The following is a 2,561-nucleotide window of genomic DNA, read 5'->3' as shown; positions in this document are numbered from 1 at the left end:
ATAAAGGGGCGAGTGTAACACAATGATGTGACATTAATGCATTGGTCCACTTAAAATGCACCATGTAATTTTGTAACCACCTCTAGATTTATAAACGTCATACAACTCATGTTCTTTTCCATTGCAAAAAAAAAAATCAAGCATTTGATCTTCTCTTCTTCTTCATCATTCTCTATCAGGAACTCGACCTTATCATATCCAAGTTCCTCATTGGCACTCTTCTCAGCCTCGCTATCGAGCTATCTTCACTGCTCTTGCCTCCTTTGCAGCCTGACGTGCCCATCACTCATGTCTCCTCCTTCAAGCAGACCTTAACATCGCTATCCCTATGCCCATGAACTCTGCTAATCAGTGATGGATCCAGAAAATGCTTTTAGTAGTGACAAGATTTCAAGCTACAAGTACAATTAGTATATTATACTTCATCAACAATACCAAACAAAGTAGACATATATGTGCACGAACAAAATATAGTAAATAGAAGTACTTTGTTAAAATTCTTTACAATTGTTCCCTCCACATTTTTATGTTTTGATAATATTGTATGATTTTCTCATTGTCAATATTATCAAATATATCTCTCTTAATATAAGTGACTAAACAATCATTCAACCAGTCAACTTCCATGCAGTTGCACATTCAATTCTTCACTATATTCATTGCAGAGAGTGTTCTTACACGGTCGCAGTAGTAACTAGTAATATCAAAGATAACATCAAAAGATGATATACCAACTGATATACATCATACTTCTTTGTCTCTACTAACTTTGCAGAAAGATGTAATAACAATATTTTTATACAAGGTTTTATAGGAGGTCCACAATTATTTTTGTGGTGTAGAAAGCTTTATGAATAGGCCCACATCATGTTTAAAAAAAATGAAGGTTCTCAAAGGCCCACCTAGAAAGCCCACCTCATCTTTATGCCTTCCTTTGTGAGTTGGGAGATTCGTGATGATTATTTTTTTGGAAATTTTTCCCCATCAAAATCCCGTGATTTTAGCACCCAAATAAAAAAAAAGTGGGATTTTTTTTGTAGCTTCCTTGTTTGCTTTTACCCGTTTTACCAATTTAAACAATTTCCTTAATTTTAGGGATTTTTAAATTTTAACTTTCCCTTATATATATATCCTCACCTCTGCTTTCCTATATAAAAGATCTACAAAAAAAAAAACGAAAAGAAAAAAAAGAAAAAGAAACAACAGAGAACAAGAGAAGGGAAGGAGACGAGATTTAGATTTTTCTTTTTGGGGTTCATAGTTTTTCTTCGACAAATCGGCAAGCATTCTTTTCCTCAAATATTATTACTTTTAGATTATTTTTTTTTCATGCAAACAATTTTTTTCCACTTGATTATATATATATTTTTCTATGAATTTTAATATGTGTAAGTTATCAACATGCTGTAAGTATACATGATTTAATTTGAATGGCATCCGTTGTAATTAGTTTGATGGTTTGAGCTGTAAATAAATTGATGGCATGAGCTGTAAATAAAACAAAACTTTATAACCTGTTGTTTCCACCATTGTTTTCTTAAGCCTTCATTATACTCTTTTATACACGGTCATGCATACAGTTCTTATTCCTCATTTGTGTAATTATTATATTTAAGTTTTTGGAGGTCTTGAATCTTTAGTGTATGTATAAACCACTATATACCTATAAATACTTTTTTTGTAACAATAATTTTCAATAATATCTTTTAGATTTGAACAGAGTTTCCAATCTATTATATATATATATATATATGGTTCATGTAACAATATGTAATACAAGATGTTTTAACTATTTTAATTATTTCCATCATTTAACTATTTAATATCTGCTTGTAGTTCTTGTTTCCCTTGAAAATTCTTGAGTGGACATGATATACGGGATCCTGGAAATTATATTGTATTATTTTTTTTATATCTTAGATATGGGTATTCAATCATCACGGATCTACTAAAGAAATAACCACTTTTGATGCTTTGTTGCTTAATATTTTAATGATTTGATTGTGATACTCAATAAACCTAGTTTGAATTGACGTGCAGTCTATCTAATTAAGCAAATATTTAATAATTAAGATTAAATAAGATTTATTTGGTTTGGATACTGGAGATCACAGGAAACTTATGATTAGATAAAAACTCGGTTAATACATATAGTATTTATCTTGTTGATGTTGTGTTTAACATGCATGACTTTACGGAAAACTATTGCTGGATGCTATGTTTAATCACCTAGTGACATTGATTGGGTTGACTGTGCATGAAGACGACTTCCGTCAAGAACTATGATTTATAAACGTGTTATCATAGCATGGTTATACCCTCGACATCGATATCCCGATGTGAGGAGTTTTCCTTGATTATTACTATTATTACTATTATTACTATAGCATCGACTAGACGATGCACCTCTTTTGATTAGACATGTTCTGGGTCACGGTTATTTCATAGTTTTACAGAAGTCGTTCCACGGTAACTCTGTGGTTAGTGCATAACATTTCATGCACAGTCACTGAAAATTTAATCGACAACATGGGGTTTATAAAGGGGAATTAGACGGAGAA

This window comes from Asparagus officinalis, chromosome 4 (assembly GCF_001876935.1).
Source record: "Asparagus officinalis chromosome 4, Aspof.V1, whole genome shotgun sequence".
Taxonomy (NCBI): Eukaryota; Viridiplantae; Streptophyta; class Magnoliopsida; order Asparagales; family Asparagaceae; genus Asparagus; species Asparagus officinalis.
Note: the sequence above shows the minus strand (reverse complement) of the source record.